The following is an 18,069-nucleotide window of genomic DNA, read 5'->3' on the forward strand; positions in this document are numbered from 1 at the left end:
CCTTTCTAGGACACAGAATGGTCTACAACAACTAATTGACCAATTTCAAATTTTTATTAAGAACAGGAATTTGAAAATTAACAAAGGGAAGACCGTCACCATGGTTTGTGGTAAGAAACCTAGAAAACACAAACCTTTTTTCTTAGATGGAGAGAAATTAGAGTCTGTTAATAGTTTTTGCTATTTAGGAATCAATTTTTCGGGTAATGGGAAATGGTCAAATGAACAAAATAGTGTCCTTTTCAAAATGACCCGGAATACAAACTGTATTTTTAGATTCGCAGCGAAACTAGGGGACCGCAGAATACGTGAAATGCTAACCCTTTTTAACGCTAGATGCATCTCCTCTGCTATTTACGGGGCTGGAGTATGGGGGTATGATGCACAGTGTACTAAATCTATCCAGGTGAGGGAGAATGCGTTTTTAAAAAGATTAATTTGTGCTCCAGTTATGGCTTCAACAGAGTTAATACACAAGGAATTAGATATGTACTACATTAATGATCTAATTGCCCTTCGTCCTCTATCCCTGTGGCGCTCAATATAGGTAAAGGAGGAAACCAGGTTCACACAGGACGTAATAACAGATTGTATTAAACTTGATTGCCGATCGAACATTCCTTGGCTGAAGCATATACATTATTGGTATAAAACTGTTTATGGACTGGACATTTATAATGATTTAACAATGGACCCTATTTTATCAAAACGGGAGTTGAAGGTCTCGTTTATGGAATATGCTGAAGAGACCAGGCTGGAAAAATATACTAAACAGAGTACATTCATTTTTTACCAACGATATAATATTAATGTTGGCTTTCAAACTTATTTTGCAACAGTTAGTATTCCATCCCACCGTTTTGTTTTAACCCGTCTCCGCCTAGGAATTGCGCATCATCTTGTGGCTTTTCCCGTGCCCAAAAAACCTGGAACTTGTGTATGCCCATGTGATGGTAAATCAAAGCAGAGCACATGTCACTTTATACTATCTTGTACTTTTTATACTTTTTTTAAGGAAATATTACCTGAAACCCATCTTTTTAAAATATAATACGCATCATCTACAAACAGCAATGTCACTAGTATTTAATCTAGAGTCTTCGGATGTATGCTTTTATGTGGCTACTTATATTTTAAAATGCATCTCTGCAAGGAAATCAATTATTGTATGAATTTTGTTAGTTGTTAATTGTACTATGCACTTTAAACTTGATGCTGCTGAACTACGTATTTGCATTTTGCACAAAACCATGGTGCACTTTGAATTCGATGCTGCTGAATCATATAATTGTATTTTGCACATATATTGTTGTTGGACTAATTGCTGCTATCAATATTTTCTTGTGTAGGATTATTTTATTACCTGCAGTTTATTCATTATTATTTTAAGCCAATAGTCAGTTTAGGTGCTGCTAATTGGATATGCACTTTAGAATTGTTAATTTGCACATATACTAATCTCGAGATAATACTTAGCACTTTAATTTGTATATTTGCACATAACCAAAGATCGTAGGATTGTTAAGTTTTTTTTGCCAAATTTGTTGATCCTATGACTATGCATTTTTAATATTGTTAAAATGTTTTTACCATGAGTGCTATTATGCATGATTATTTTTGAGATAGTTTAATTTAGTATGGTGTTAAAATTCTCTTGTGTGTATGCTGCTATATGGTTGTATTTCTTTTACAAACCGAATAAAGCATCTTTGAATTTGAATTTACTAAACCGTGTGAATACCAATACTTAGAGTGAGTGAGTTATTTATCTGGTGAGACAAATACTTCCAATTATGAGTTTTCTTCATATAAATGAGGAATTACGTGTGGAATTTGGGGCTTTCCACTCGGCTAGTGGCATTTGAAAGTGGTGAGGCGAATCATGGCAGCAGGTCTCGGGACTCACGGCTTACCGGAACAACCATGTAGCCCTGTGCCCCATGCCTCTGCATTTCAATGCCACACAGATCTTAATTTAAGCAAGCACGGGTTGGAACAAGAATTTAATCGAGGGCAAAGGAGACACAAGCCAATCCATTCTCAACCTTCCTTCCAGAAGTGTGAGACTCATGGTCCTTGCTATGTGACATTCAGAGCTGCAAATTTGAACACAAACGCTGGTGTAACACAAACCACAACTGAAATCTAATACTCAAAAGGGAAGTTCATGAAAGACATTCCAGCAGATTCAGCAGAGGCATAACCGTGAAAGGTAGCTGGTCCAAAATATTTCTCTCAATGGCTCCGTTGCCACTTGCCTTGTGTACACAGTACTGCCTCTGCCCCCTCCCCCAAATGAAGTGAGTTGCCCAAGGTCACACAAAGCTAAGAGGTATAAATGAGACTACAGTAATGGTGTCTCGATCTGAAGGCAGCAACCTGACCTATAGACCGACTGCCCAGCTTTATGTGGCTTCAATAAATCATTAAAAAGAAAATGTGTACATTTCAAGCTTACTTTCAAACATACCCAATGTGTTGTATCTAAAGCTTAGCTTATAGCACCTTCCGTTGTAAATAGTGATACAAAACACACAGAACACATATTTCCAGTGTTTGGTTCACACCAGCATAAAAAGCAGTAAAGTAGAAAAAACATCACCAGTTCGACATAAGATGCAAAATAAACTTCTTGGTGTAATGAAAACAAAGCCCAATTGCTATTCTAACGCTTACTTTAGGGAGAGCATATTCCTATTTCCAGCCAGTGAGAACGGCGACTCTGGAACAGGCTGTGTGACTGCAGGCTTGGTCCCCGCAGTCGATGGGGCCTGTTTATTCAGCAATATGCAAACAAAAACGCCACTTTTGCACCTTTCAGTTTCATTCCATTATAAGCACATTCTCCAGTACGGCGGGCCGGGTGATCCAGGGGGGGGCAAGAGCCCCTCCTTGCTCCCCCCCCTGCGGACGCCCATGATACTGAATGAGAGGCTACCTTCCTCTTTATCATATAAAATCTATTCTTTGATGTCATAACTACACTTTCACAATTGATTAATTAACCGTCTTAATTTCAAAAATTTTCTTCAAAATTCACCATTTGCCCACTCTTTTTAAAAACAATTCCCTGGGGGAGAACCCCCGCCGGCCCCTCTAAAAGCAGTCGGGCACGGTCTCTTTACTTGCCCTCCACATGGCACTCTTGACTAACTTTTACGCCCCACCACTTTCAGATATTATCAGCCACCACTGGGAACCTGGTCGGAAGGAGGAGAAGAGCGTGGCTGGACGTCACTTAGCGAAGGAGAAGAGCATGGCAGGATGCCACTCCACGAAGGTAGACCGTCTACTCACCTGTCACCGGCTGCTTGGCACCACATCTAGCAGTGCACCTGCCTGAAGACGACCCTAATTGGCCACAAACTTCCTTGAGTCTTCCTCACTCCACGAGGGCCCCAAAAGGAAGAGATCGCTGCCTGTTTTCCCAACTGAAATCAAATTATCACACCCATCACCCAGGTGCATCATCACCAAGAACATCTGAGGAGCATTACACCACCAGAGTGGATCCAAACATTCGAGACATCCGGAGTTCAACTTGGCACTCCTGGCGCCGTGGGAGGCTACCCACCCAGGAACCTTCTGTGTACCCCCGTAAAGCTGAAGCCTGCCTCAATGTGTGAACTTTAAATGTTGGTCACAGGTGTTAATCCAATTGATGAAGTCATTTAGCAGTGTGACAGGTCCCTGCCAAATTGCCAACACGTCATCAATGTAACGTTTCCAGAACTTAAGATTCTCAAAGAAGGGATTGTGGTTGCTCAGAATGAATTTTTGTTCAAAGTTGAATACGTAGAGACCCGCTACGCTCGGCGTTCCACAGTAGTTCCTTGTTTTTCGAAAAAAGCTTTTCATTTAAGCTTTCTAAAGAAACCTGCCAATTCACAGTGTAATTGGAATTTATCTAGGCTAGCTGTGGGGACGAAACCTAGTCCTTTGTTGAGTACACTCTCTTCTAGGGTTGACAGAGGTCTGCTGGAAAGGTTGGTAACTAGGTTCTCGTGTTGCTTGTCCCTGCCTTGTTCCTGGTGAGATCGCTCACTGGGTCCGGTTGCTCCCAGTGTACTTGATTCGGTTGTCTTCTTCTTCCCTTTCCGCGCCCGCCCCTGGATAAAAAAGGAGGCCGGAATTGATTTTGTTGGTATGATTGTGGTGGGAAGTTTGGTTGAAATGGTGGTTGCCATCCATACATAGGAAAATGGGGAGGTGGTAGGTTAAAGTTGCCATGGAACATAGGTTGATTGTACTGTGGCCATTGGTTTTGAGGTCTACGGCCGCCCCTAGACTTCTGTTGGCCGCTCCCTGTACTTGAGCCACTACTGTGGCTGGAAGCATTGCTTGACGCATCAGAGTCTAAGCCGTGTTTTGCAGGGGTCACATAGTCAGGGTCGGAGTAAGGGTATGTCTTTACGAAGGAGAACCGTTTCAGGTCTTTCTGAAATTTGGTGACCTTCTGTTGCGTTAGATTGTCCTTGTATTCGTTTATTTCCTTGTTAACTTCATCTAGTCTTTTCTTGTATCCAGATATGGTTCTTTTGATATGCGCCTCTGTAGCTAGGATTTCAATCTGTATTTTTTCGGAAAGTCTAAGGGCAGTCTTGAGTATTAACATAATCCAGTCATGAGTGCAATGCCAGGCTATTAACGCCCAGTCCTTCCTGAATGTTGGGTCATCCAGAAAGATTCGTGGGGCATTGGTCACTAGCAGGCCCTTGGGTGCCATGTTGTTCGTTACATATTCTTTCAGAATAGTCCCGTGTAGTATAGTTCTTATTCTCTTTCTTTTCATTTCTGAGAGTTTCTCCCATTCGCTCGTCTGTGATATGGTCTGGGAGATGCCAGCATCTGCGAACCCAGAGGTCTCGCCCATGATGGCGTCAATTTCATCGGTTGTAAAAGTGAGTCCTTGGTTCTCCCCCATCGTGTGCCTTGTGTGTGTGCAAGTAGGTTATGTAGTATGAATAGAAAGGATTCAGAAAATCCTCTTGCAGCTGTACGCTGTCAATATACTTAAACAAAAAGAGAGTAAGGGAAGCTTATTCACACAAGGGTGTGAATGGAGAGTACTCCTGGTCCCCTGGCTAGTATTAGTAAACAAGAAAGGAGTACCACCTCAAGGGATTACTCGAAAGGTGATCTGAATGAGGACAGATGATGAAGCTGGACAAAGGGAGACGGGAGTCTTCCTTAGGTTATAATAAAACCCTCACTCACCACCTAGTGGTGACATGCTTCATCATCGGGGCCACCCCGAAGGCCGAGTGCCAACAGGGTGTGCTGCAACACCTGGAATACAGTGGAGCGGGTTCTTGTGAGTGGTGCAGAAAAAATGTTAAAAAATGTCCTGGTATATCTATGACAAATGGATTTTATTTTAAGATTACTGGACATTAAATAAAAACGTGTTGCGATACAATTACAGTGAGTTATGACTGTGTGTATCAGTATGTGCAAGGTCTACATGTTTCAACCCATACATAGCAGTTAGCCGGGTTTTCTTCAGGACCGAAAGGAAAATGGGGGGGTCAGAGTACACTAACACCCTGCCAGCCCTAGATTCCTGAGCCTTATCTAAAAAATCTGCAGTAGGCTGATGCTTCAAGACCCTAAAATAGGGTATGAAGAAAATATAAAAAGACCTGTGGAGAGAAAAGGATAATTAAAACGAGATCACTACAAGCCTGTAACGTCGTGCAGTGCTCATCACGTGTGTCTCGTGGTTTCCTCACACAGTACTCATTCAAACCTTATCGCATTGTAATGTGAGCTAATTGGGGGGAATTGATTATCCCATGTCAGGAATGCTCCGGGGAGATAGCACACTAAGTCAAAGAAGTGCAGTGTATGGTGAGTTTTGGCTCATACACCGGAGTCATTTTTGATACAACACACCTATCAATATTGTGATGTGCTGAGAAATACATTATGCGCACACTCATCGATTTTAAAGTGTGTGAATCGGCCCTTTTCAAAAGTACACTCAAGTCGGAAAAGCGGCGTGAATTATCAAAAATCAAACAACCTTTCTGGTGTGGTTTTATACACTAAACACAACAAATACGAACAGACACACATAAAAAGACGTACTCCTCACGGGGGGTCTTAAGGCATCACGGGATGGAGGGAGGGTGGCCTCCGATTTAGAAACATATTCTGGCGAGGAAAGTAAGGCGAGATTTAGGACGCTGCAGTCACGCGTCTGGAAAAGAACTCCATCATGTAGATGCGAGTAAAGGCAAACGAGTGATGAAAGGGAGCCTCGTTGCCAAGGAATAGAGGTATTACTTACAGTTATCCAGGAGGAAAAAGGCCCGTCACCTATACACCTCTCCGTATGCCCGCAATGGAGGGTGCCGGCAGGCTCGTATACATTGACCCTTCCTGGAGGCGGAGTCGCGTCTGTGCACAGCACGTGACTGACTACGGGAGGCGCGGGGGGACAGTGTGCTGCCTCGGTTGCTAGGCAACTACGCATGGAGCCGGGGTTCGGTTCCTGCTAAATGAAGTAAAATCCTTGACAAGTTTTTAAATTATATTAAATGCCAGAAGTTAAAAGGATATTCAAGGTGTGATAAGCACCGGCATCTGCACAACACAGTGCCAGCTGTAGGAGATGCGAAGGGGCATGGTGCTGGAAGGCATGGGAATGACTGAGCTGGGGACCGAGGTGAGATCCTTACTCATGGGATTGTGTGAAGGTGCCAATGCCAATTGGGATTACAAATGGGAGGTAATGACAGTGTCGAATTCATAGGGACATACATAATAGAGAGTTACTGCCAGAAGCGACTCAAGTAGCGGACAAATAGGAAACAATCAATATATGAATGTGATTGACTAGATTAAGGGTTATAGGCTATAAGACAGTTGCCCAGGGGATATTGTCGTTCAGCCCCAGTATTTGGGTAGAAAGTTTATAGACACATCTTTTTTCTTTTTCGTAAAGACGCTTCTGTAAATTAGGGCCTGGAGTGACTTGTTCGATGACCGTCCAGGTCATGTCATTAGGAGTGTGATTGTTTGAGATGAAATGATCGGTCAATCTCGTTGCGCTTTTCTTGCAGCGAATGGTGCTGCGGTGCTCACATATAAGTTGTTTAATTTTTCGTGTTGTCATTCCAATGTATCTTTTTTTACATGTGCATTCGATCAAATAAACAACGTTGCAGCTATTGCAGTTGGTGTGTGTCTCTTGCTTCCACACCTTCCCTGGTTCAATCTCGAGCTCCTTGGTATCCGATGTCAGGTGACACACACTACAGTTTCCACAGCGATAGTGACCTATGACGTCAGGCAGCCCCCATGCTTGAGTGATGGTTTGGTCTCCTGGAGGTTGTTTTATGATTGGTCTGGTGTTTACTAGACTGTCTTTTAGGCTACGTGATCTCTTGAAGGAGAACAATGGTTTCTCCCAGTGGAGATTCCCAGTGTTTATTATCGACCAATGTTTATTTATGCTCTTCGTCACTTGGTTGGAGATGGTGTTATATGTGGTTACACAGGTTAACGGTATGTCTTTATTCTTGGGCACATTTTTCTCCAAAAGTGCCGCTCTAGGCTGGTTCCGAGCCCTCTTCTGGCATTTCCTGATGGTTTTGGCTGGGTAACCACGGATAGTCAGTTTGTTACTTAGGTCAGTAGCCTGTTCTTTATATTCGCTCAATTTGCTACAGTTGCGTCGCAATCTTAAAAACTGACCATAAGGGAGGTTTTCTCTAAGAGGGCGGGGGTGAAAACTCTCGTATCTCAGGAGGTTGTTCTTTGCCGTTGGTTTGTAGTGCGTCCGAGTTGATAAATGGTCAGTTTCTTTTGTGATAACGACATCCAAGAACACCAACTCTTTGTTGTCAAAGCAATGTGTGAACTTTAAATGTTGGTCACAGGTGTTAATCCAATTGATGAAGTCATTTAGTAGTGTGACAAGTCCCTGCCAAATTGCCAACACGTCATCAATGTAACGTTTCCAGAACTTAAGATTCTCAAAGAAGGGATTGTGGTTGCTCAGAATGAATTTTTGTTCAAAGTTGAATACGTAGAGACCCGCTACGCTCGGCGTGAAGACGCTGCCCATGGATGTACCACCTGTTTGTAAAAACAGGTCTCCTTCAAACTCAAAGAAATTGCGTTTTAATGCCAAGCTGGCACATTCAAGGATGAAGGCTCTGGGTGTGTTGAAATTCCAGTCGGTGTTATTCAGGGTTTCTTCCAGGACTCTGAGAGTGTCGTCCTGAGGTATGCTTGTATACAAGCTCTCTATGTCAAAGCTTAACAAGATGGTTTCATTGTTTATAGTAAGGTCCTGTAACATTACGAGTAGACTTTTGGTATCCTGTAGGTAGGTCGAGGTACCCTGAAAAATGGTTTTTAGAAAAAAATCACAAAACCTAGATAATGGTTCCAGCTGTGAACCAATACCTGAGACGATTGGGCGTCCTGGCGGTGGCAATTTTCCTTTGTGCATTTTTGGCAGGATATAAAAATAGGGTATCTTGCCTTCAGACGCACATAGGTAATCTGCTTCTTGTTTTGAGATACCTCCTAAGCTCTCAGCACTTTCCACAAGTTGAAATATTTCTGCCTTCAAGTCCTGTGAGGGGTCGGATGGCAACCTTTGGTAGTTCCTGTCATCATTGAGAAGACGTGTGCATTCTGTTCGATATGTATCCATGTCCATGATTACTACCCCACCACCCTTATCAGCTGGTTTGATTATAATGCTATCACATGATCGGAGATTTTTTAATGCCAGGTCCACCGCCAGGACGCCCAATCGTCTCAGGTATTGGTTCACTGCTGGAACCATTATCTAGGTTTTGTGATTTTTTTCTAAAAACCATTGTTCAGGGTACCTCGACCTACCTACAGGATACCAAAAGTCTACTCGGAATGTTACAGGACCTTACTATAAACAATGAAACCATCTTGTTAAGCTTTGACATAGAGAGCTTGTATACAAGCATACCTCAGGACGACACTATCAGAGTCCTGGAAGAAACCCTGAATAACACCGACTGGAATTTCAACACACCCAGAGCCTTCATCCTTGAATGTGCCAGTTTGGCATTAAAACGCAATTTCTTTGAGTTTGAAGGAGACCTGTTTTTACAAACAGGTGGTACATCCATGGGCAGCGTCTTCGCGCCGAGCGTAGCGGGTCTCTACGTATTCAACTTTGAACAAAAATTCATTCTGAGCAACCACAATCCCTTCTTTGAGAAACTTAAGTTCTGGAAACGTTACATTGATGACGTGTTGGCAATTAGGCAGGGACCTGTCACACTACTAAATGACTTCATCAATTGGATTAACACCTGTGACCAACATTTAAAGTTCACACATTGCTTTGACAACAAAGAGTTGGTGTTCTTGGATGTCGTTATCACAAAAGAAACTGACCATTTATCAACTCGGACGCACTACAAACCAACGGCAAAGAACAACCTCCTGAGATACGAGAGTTTTCACCCCCGCCCTCTTAGAGAAAACCACCCTTATGGTCAGTTTTTAAGATTGCGACGCAACTATAGCAAATTGAGCGAATATAAAGAACAGGCTACTGACCTAAGTAACAAACTGACTATCCGTGGTTACCCAGCCAAAACCATCAGGAAATGCCAGAAGAGGGCTCGGAACCAGCCTAGAGCGGCACTTTTGGAGAAAAATGTGCCCAAGAATAAAGACATACCGTTAACCTGTGTAACCACATATAACACCATCTCCAACCAAGTGACGAAGAGCATAAATAAACATTGGTCGATAATAAACACTGGGAATCTCCACTGGGAGAAACCATTGTTCTCCTTCAAGAGATCACGTAGCCTAAAACACAGTCTAGTAAACACCAGACCAATCATAAAACAACCTCCAGGAGACCAAACTATCACTCAAGCATGGGGGCTGCCTGACGTCATAGGTCACTATCGCTGTGGAAACTGTAGTGTGTGTCACCTGACATCGGATACCAAGGAGCTCGAGATTGAACCAGGGAAGGTGTGGAAGCAAGAGACACACACCAGCTGCAACGTTGTTTATTTGATCGAATGCACATGTAAAAAAAGATACATTGGAATGACAACACGAAAAATTAAACAACGTATATGTGAGCACCGCAGCACCATTCGCTGCAAGAAAAGCGCAACGAGATTGACCGATCATTTCATCTCAAACAATCACACTCCTAATGACATGACCTGGACGGTCATCGAACAAGTCACTCCAGGCCCTAATTTACAGAAGCGTCTTTACGAAAAAGAACAAAGATGGGTCTATAGACTTTCTACCCACATACTGGGGCTGAACGACAATATCCCCTGGGCAACTGTCTTATAGCCTATAACCCTTAATCTAGTCAATCACATTCATATATTGATTGTTTCCTATTTGTCCGCTACTTGAGTCGCTTCTGGCAGTAACTCTCTATTATGTATGTCCCTATGAATTCGACACTGTCATTACCTCCCATTTGTAATCCCAATTGGCATTGGCACCTTCACACAATCCCATGAGTAAGGATCGCACCTCGGTCCCCAGCTCAGTCATTCCCATGCCTTCCAGCACCATGCCCCTTCGCATCTCCTACAGCTGGCACTGTGTTGTGCAGATGCCGGTGCTTATCACACCTTGAATATCCTTTTAACTTCTGGCATTTAATATAATTTAAAAACTTGTCAAGGATTTTACTTCATTTAGCAGGAACCGAACCCCGGCTGCATGCGTAGTTGCCTAGCAACCGAGGCAGCACACTGTCCCCCCGCGCCTCCCGTAGTCAGTCACGTGCTGTGCACAGACGCGACTCCGCCTCCAGGAAGGGTCAATGTATACGAGCCTGCCGGCACCCTCCATTGCGGGCATACGGAGAGGTGTATAGGTGACGGGCCTTTTTCCTCCTGGATAACTGTAAGTAATACCTCTATTCCTTGGCAACGAGGCTCCCTTTCATCACTTGTTTGCCTTTACTCGCATCTACATGATGGAGTTCTTTTCCAGACGCGTGACTGCAGCGTCCTAAATCTCGCCTTACTTTCCTCGCCAGAATATGTTTCTAAATCGGAGGCCACCCTCCCTCCATCCCGTGATGCCTTAAGACCCCCTGTGAGGAGTACGTCTTTTTATGTGTGTCTGTTCATATTTGTTGTGTTTAGTGTATAAAACCACACCAGAAAGGTTGTTTGATTTTTGATAATTCACGCCGCTTTTCCGACTTGAGTGTACCTTTGAAAAGGGCCGATTCACACACTTTAAAATCGATGAGTGTGCGCATAATGTATTTCTCAGCACATCACAATATTGATAGGTGTGTTGTATCAAAAAAGACTCCGGTGTATGAGCCAAAACTCACCATACACTGCACTTCTTTGACTTAGTGTGCTATCTCCCCGGAGCATTCCTGACATGGGGTAATCAATTCCCCCCAATTAGCTCACATTACAATGCGATAAGGTCTGAATGAGTACTGTGTGAGGAAACCACGAGACACACGTGATGAGCACTGCACGACGTTACAGGCTTGTAGTGATCTTGTTTTAATTATCCTTTTCTCTCCACAGGTCTTTTTATATTTTCTTCATACCCTATTTTAGGGTCTTGAAGCATCAGCCTACTACAGATTTTGTAGATAAGGCTCAGGAATCTAGGGCTGGCAGGGTGTTAGTGTACTCTGACCCCCCATTTTCCTTTCGAAGAAAACCCGGCTAACTGCTATGTATGGGTTGAAACATGTAGACCTTGCACATACTGATACACACAGTCATAACTCACTGTAATTGTATCGCAACACGTTTTTATTTAATGTCCAGTAATCTTAAAATAAAATCCATTTGTCATAGATATACCAGGACATTTTAAAAAAAAAATTCTGCACCACTCACAAGAACCCGCTCCACTGTATTCCAGGTGTTGCAGCACACCCTGTTGGCACTCGGCCTTCGGGGCGGCCCCGATGATGAAGCATGTCACCACTAGGTGGTGAGTGAGGGTTTTATTATAACCTAAGGAAGACTCCTGTCTCCCTTTGTCCAGCTTCATCATCTGTCCTCATTCAGATCACCTTTCAAGTAATCCCTTGAGGTGGTACTCCTTTCTTGTTTACTAATACTAGTCCAGGGGACCAGGAGTACTCTCCATTCACGCCCTTGTGTGAATAAGCTTCCCTTACTCTCTTTTTGTTTAAGTAGTTTCTCAGCTACGCCTTTGTGTGGCCTACATGAGACCCGCACTGTCCACACGGTCCCATGCCTGGCTGGAAGACCCTCCAGGAGACTCCTGTGAGAGGGGAGTCCAGGCAGGAGAGGCAAGTCTGAAGCTGCTCTGCCATCGGGAACTGGAAAGCATCATCGCATCCAAGGAAAGCCCTCATCCACCAAGGTCATCCTCCGTGTTTGCAGGTTGGCTGTCCACCGGAACCTGAGTGACTGCAAGAAGATCTCCAAAGTGGACTCCACTACTGCTCCAGATGCACCACTATTTGAACTTTGTAAATAGACTCCAACACCGCAAGACCGGTCCACTATAAACTACATTGCCGAGGTGGTGTAAAGCCTTTAGGCCGTGGGTTCCAGAGCTTCAGCACCGCCCAGAAGATGGCCGGAAGAGACTCGTTGGTGCTGTGTATTGTTGTTTGTTTTTCTTCATAGGTCAGACTTTTGTTTGCTTCTTTTCCATTAAAGTTTTGGAGAGATGTAGTGTCCTACTGGACACGTTCTAGTGTCCTGCTTAGTATTACACCCACACTGAACACCCACCCATCACAGGTCTCACCAGTCAGGTGACCCTGCAAATAAAAGGGGCCGGGCGCACATGCCCTGGGCCAGTTCCAGTACCATATACTGTGTGTCTGTGTGGTCATTTACCCAGTATGTGGGCCTACGGCCCACAACACCACACACAGTGGAACCTTGTGTAGTCCGATTTTATATGTGACGCTCTTCGGTGCAGTTTTTTAATTTATAATTGTGGTACAAAGCTGGTGACGAAAACAACCAGGAGAAAAGCACAAAACACACTGGTGAGTTCTTGCAGCTGCACTTTGAACCAAAGCATTTCTGCATTTGAAATATGCAACCAGTTCTGACATTTGCTGCCCTGCCTGTTCTGCTTCGCCAGAGGTACCTGTCCTGCATACAAAGGGCAATTGTGTTGAAAGTGCTGGTTTTGTGAGGAGAAACGTTTTAAAAGTAAAGGAAATAATGGCGCAGGGTCCCCACATTAAAGGTGCTTCTCAGTAATGTGATTGGACAATCAGACTTACTACTGTAATAACAGTATGCTTGACAAGGAATTCTCGTTTAATCTGACTGCTAGGCATGCAGCACGTCCCTTCCAGTCCTGTAGTCATATTCTTAACTTTTCAGGCCAAAGCACTCAATGATTTCTGAATAATAAAGGCGTTAAGGTAACTATATTGTTCGTGCTTACATTTCACATGCTTTATTTATCTTGCTTTACAGGAACAACGGTCCCTAACAAGAATTCAATGTTAGAAGGATTATTTATATAGAAATGCAATGATGTCTATATTTGGCTGTCTAACTGAACATAATCGTTTAATATGAAGAATTAAGGAAACGGCATACAAGTGGGGACATGTACAACATAGATAGGAAATAACTCGGGCATTACATGGAGCGTGGCCAAAATGTACATCAATTGGGCCAGCAAACAATATACATTGATGCACTCTAGCACAAGCAGATAAAAGTATAGGATTGTCTTTAAGAGTGTTCACAACGTTTCGATCCCTTTGACACATTATTGGGATCATCTTCAGGACTAGAAAATAAGTGCCTGAGCACGATGCCTGTTGAAGTCAAGTCCGGGAGTCACCCGCAGTTCTAGGTAAGAATCATTGCTAGTGCCATGGTGGTCCTCCTGAAATATACACTCAGAGGTAACCAGGCGATTGGGGTCGCTGTCCTTTCTGCTAATGGAAACGATCAGGGAATGGAACAAGAATACATTGTGTTAGCGAGGAGGCCAAGAACCACTTAATGGAGAAACCTTGTGATTGGCGTTTGTGAAAAAACCTTCCAGGCCAGTGACAGTGTCCGAGTGCTGTGAAGCAACTTAATCTTGCATTCCCGCCCAGCAGCAAACCTCTTCATTAAGTAAATAGTGTGCGCATGTCTGGGCCCGGCCGAGCCTCTGCTTCAGAGAAGCTTTTCATTATCAATGAGATAACATACATCTCCTCACTGTTATCCTTTTCTTTCCTCATTAGGTCTTCCTATGATACCCCATCCTGCTTACAGGCGCTCATCACCATCTTCATTCTTTCTCCCCACTACCTGCACTGCTCATTTGTGTTATTGCTGTGACCTTCTTCTCACCCCTTTCCTCCTTTTCATCTTCTAGGCTCTCCCTCATTTCAGTCCATTCACAGCCCCTCTTCAAGATCCCATCATCTGATTCTTCTTTTCTTCTCCAAGTTTTCATTCTTTTTCTCCCCACATTGGTGGGGTCACTCATTTGGATTCATATTTAAATGTCACACACATGCGCAAACACGTCAGCACACTCAAAATTTGGCAGCTATGGATATATTATGGGGCCATTTAGCCTTGGTCTAAGATATACATGGTTGCTTTTCTAATAACGCAAACTTTATTGTAATAGCCCAGGACGCACGCAAATCGAAAGGGTAGTCACTACAAATGCCTACAATGGAGAAAATGGAGTCAGTCAGTGGAAACATTGACACCTTTTGTGACACCCCTCTACCACTCTGCTATACCTCTGGGGATCCACTGGACTATGTGCCCACTGTACCTTACTTTGGTATAGTATATACAGAGCCAGATTCCTACTGTGACCCACTAGGAAGGGTCCAGCACAAAATCCCAAGTTTTAAAGTATCTATAACGGTCGAAAGGGGAACTGGCAACAACCAAGGACCAGAAATGTCAGTATTGGCGCAGGGTTGGCCACATGGCCGACCAATGCCGGCCAAAAGCATATCACCCACAGAGGTTGAGGGACATGGGCCAGTCCCAGCAAAACCCTCATCCACAAAACCAAACACAGCGGAGCCCGAACCAACCTTACACACAGCCTCTGAGGAGGCAGCCAGCTACCACACCACCACAACAGGGATCAGGTAGCTGGGCAAACTCATGGCAATAGCAACAATAGACAGGGAACCGAGCCACAAACACGGCAGGGAAGGGTAACTGTCTGGGGAAGCAATGCCTTCACGCAAACGCCGAACTCAAATATGCAGTAAGTCAAAACCCCCTATAATGAACCATCCATTTAATGCACACCTCACAATTCACGGTACCAAAATTCAAAAGGTCCAATTAGACAATATTAGGAATCCAAGCCTTTACTTGCGTTCGGGAAATTCAAGGCAGCTGGAAGTTGTTTGGGGTATCCTCATCAGAGTGCATCATTCCGGGTGCCCACGGTAGACTAGGCCCCACTCTGCTGCTGATAGCATAGGGCAGGGCTGCCTGACCACACCCCAGGGGAAGGGCGGCTTCCATCCAGCCCTTAAATGCAGGCACCCATACCCGCATTCACTAGTCAATTGGGATGGGTTTTAATTACCAAGTCGAGAGGACCCCATTCTTGAGCCCCCAGCCCAGGGCCAAAATTCTTTCATTGCATGAGGTTCCAACTAAGCAGCCAAAACCTAGGAGCCTCTAACCAATGCAGCTCCCTATAAGTTCCAATACAAAGCTGTCCGCCAGTGTCGGGAGCCAAGGTTCTCGCATGCTTGTGATAGTGAGGACCCCATCACCTCCACCGCATAGAATACGACAAGTTGCGAAGCGCATCACAACACTGAGTCAGTCGGAAGGGGAGGTCTGCCCGAATAGGCAACTATCTCTGTCCCTCACCTTCATTGGACACATTTAATTGACGTCTTGACCCTAGATTCCAGGTTCTCCATGCTGCAATGTTTTCTCCTCCCTTCTCCCTCAACATTTTCCAAGCATCAGAAAACCTGCTCACCGGGTCATGCTCTGCCAGAATAACAAAATCAGCATGCCGGAGTTTAAGGGGTTCCTAGCCACAGCTGAAAACCGCAGGTCCAACTGCCCAGGAAAAAAGGATGTAACGAAGAGGTAGGTGTAGGAGGGGAAACAGGGAGACCACAAAGATCCATCAAAGCTCCACACGAGATTACAATGCAAGAACGTGCTCACCCCCTTATCAGGCCTAGTAGTCAGCCAACATCCCAGGCCTTGCACACACCATCTGAAGGAGACAGTAAGCCTAATCTAAGACACTGCAATATCAGAAACACACAGAGGCCACAGGGCAGATGTCCGACCACCTCCATTCTCACCTGATAAAATGGGATAGCCAAATCTCATGAGATCTAGGGAAGCGCCCAAAAGACTGAAAAAAGAAGCCCAAAGCTAGCCCAAAAGACACTCCCAAATGCTGGAGGATCACCAACACCTCCCCTGGATCCAGTCCCAAGACCTGTAATGTTCCATAAGATATGTATTGTTGCACTTCTATGTACCCTCAGTTTGCTATGGATGTTTCATCAGACATTCATCATCAAAGCACTGCCTAGTCTGACGAAGTCTACCCCGAAGCTTTCATCGCACTTGCTTAGCGACCTCTCCCACATCACTTATGAATACACCAAGCCCACCACTAGCATTCCACACGCATAACGCCCTCTTACTCAATGTATGGTATCCGCACATGACCACCGTAGAATCCCAGACAACCGATAAGCAAAATGCCGTCTCCACCTATATCTATATAGAATTAGGGCAAAGATACAACCCAACAGATTAGAACCCCAGAGGGTAGTAGTGAACCTTACCTGATACAAGACCAATCTCACAACATTGTACCTTTTCACTGAGCCTAGCGACATTCAAATAGAGCTAGATATTACACACAGGAGGGACACCAATAGGGAAAGATACTGTTTGGCCCTGAGACTTCCCGGTAAAGAGGTTCTTGGAGGGAGCTAAACTGCCACACCAATACACAAACATGTCCGCTCCTTCCTCCATCTGTGGTCCCAGGGTGACCCTTAGCATTTCTGGGGCAGTCTTCTTTAATAACAAATGGACCCCAGATATGAAGTTCCAGTGTAGGGCAATCCACCTCGATGATACAAGGGGAAACCATCCTCGTAGGGGAGGGTTATCCAACAGCGCCGATACCCCATGTCAAGAAATCTGGGACACTGAGGTGAATAGATATATACATTGTAGGAAGGGAAGGGGTAACACTTAATTGTACAGAAACGTACACTGTATTCCTTGTGTTTCAGAGGAAAAGGAACCATCCCACTAGAAATGAGTGAGAATTATAGTACAGTGCTGCACATTCCGGACATGCAATGGAGCACCTCCACACTTATGGATACCTACCGGCAGGGTGAGAAGTTTGCTTACACTCAGCTCATACCCGTATGGTGTGGCCTCTGGTCCATCGTCACCAGACACACCCCGACCCTAGTCATACCTGTAGGAGATTTATCAGATCTGCACCAACACCCGCTAAGGAAGAAGACAACTCTGTTCAGGTAACGACCTGGATAACGGAACTCTTGCTCTTGCCATCCAAGCACTGCACCAATTACAAAGAGACATGCATGAGGAGGGAAGTGCCCATGAACAGGCATGGTATCTAAACTGGTTTGCCTGGATCACCCAGTGGCTGTCCAGACTTGCATGTCACTGTTGCCCATTTTCGTATTTTTATTGTTCTTGTGTGGTTTCCTGCAATTGTGGGTTTCCTGCTGTAAAGATGCAGTCCTACATTAGGTAGAATGCAATTAACTAAGAAAATAGTTAGTCAAAACTGAAGAACAGCATGTCCCCAATAAGGTGACAGTCAAGAAGTATGTGTTAGATAATGGAGTTGAAAATTCAACTGGGGGCCGGCGGATGTTGATTTTGATAAAAAAAAGTGCTAATGCTTATAATGGTAAACTCGCATACATGAACAAAATTGCATCACTAATATCAAATTCACCCGTCATGAACTCTCCATCAACCCCGAATCAGAACTATGTCATCTGGCAAGCTCTGCAACTTAGGCCCGCAGTAACTTATTTACCGGTCACACGTGGCATGTAGTCAGCAGACAAAC

This window comes from Lissotriton helveticus, chromosome 7 (genome assembly GCF_964261635.1).
Source record: "Lissotriton helveticus chromosome 7, aLisHel1.1, whole genome shotgun sequence".
NCBI lineage: Eukaryota > Metazoa > Chordata > Amphibia > Caudata > Salamandridae > Lissotriton > Lissotriton helveticus.